The following is a 616-nucleotide window of genomic DNA, read 5'->3' on the forward strand; positions in this document are numbered from 1 at the left end:
GAAGATTGCCTCTGTAGCCCAAAGAGGTGGGTGCTGATCACAGTATCCATTGCGTCACGACTGGGAAATGCTGGGGGTGTGGCAGTGTTTTCAAGACATGGAACCCTTCTACCAAGAGGTTTGCTTGGAAGACTGGGTAGTGAGTCAGCCAGGAGAAGAAGCACAGCAGGAATGTCGGTAGGGTCGGCCTGAAGCAAGAGCTGGAACCACAGCCGCCGATCCGACCCGCACAGACAGACCAGACCTGCGCGGACAACAGAGACGATTGCCCCTGTAGCCCGTGGGGTGGGCGCCACCCCAATATCCATTACGCCACGATTGGGGGTGCTACATACCCACAATCTGAGACTAACAGCACGGGTGTACAATATTTTGTGGCCGCTTTAGCCAGGAGCGGTCGAGCATAAGACTTAGAATCTTGCCCGGTCGCCACACTTAGAACAACCCAGCAACAACACCACAGAAAAACTTCGGGGCGTAGCCCAGGGGGTGAGTGCCTCTAGGAAGGCCTTGAATTAGTTGTCATGGCTTACCGGCCCTAACCAAGCACGAGCTATAGGCATCATGTGTTCTTTGACCAGCCGCTATAGGATTCCAAGGCAACAGATTGCAGTAT

Source organism: Gregarina niphandrodes, assembly GCF_000223845.1.
Source record: "Gregarina niphandrodes unplaced genomic scaffold scaffold00259, whole genome shotgun sequence".
Lineage (NCBI taxonomy): Eukaryota > Apicomplexa > Conoidasida > Eugregarinorida > Gregarinidae > Gregarina > Gregarina niphandrodes.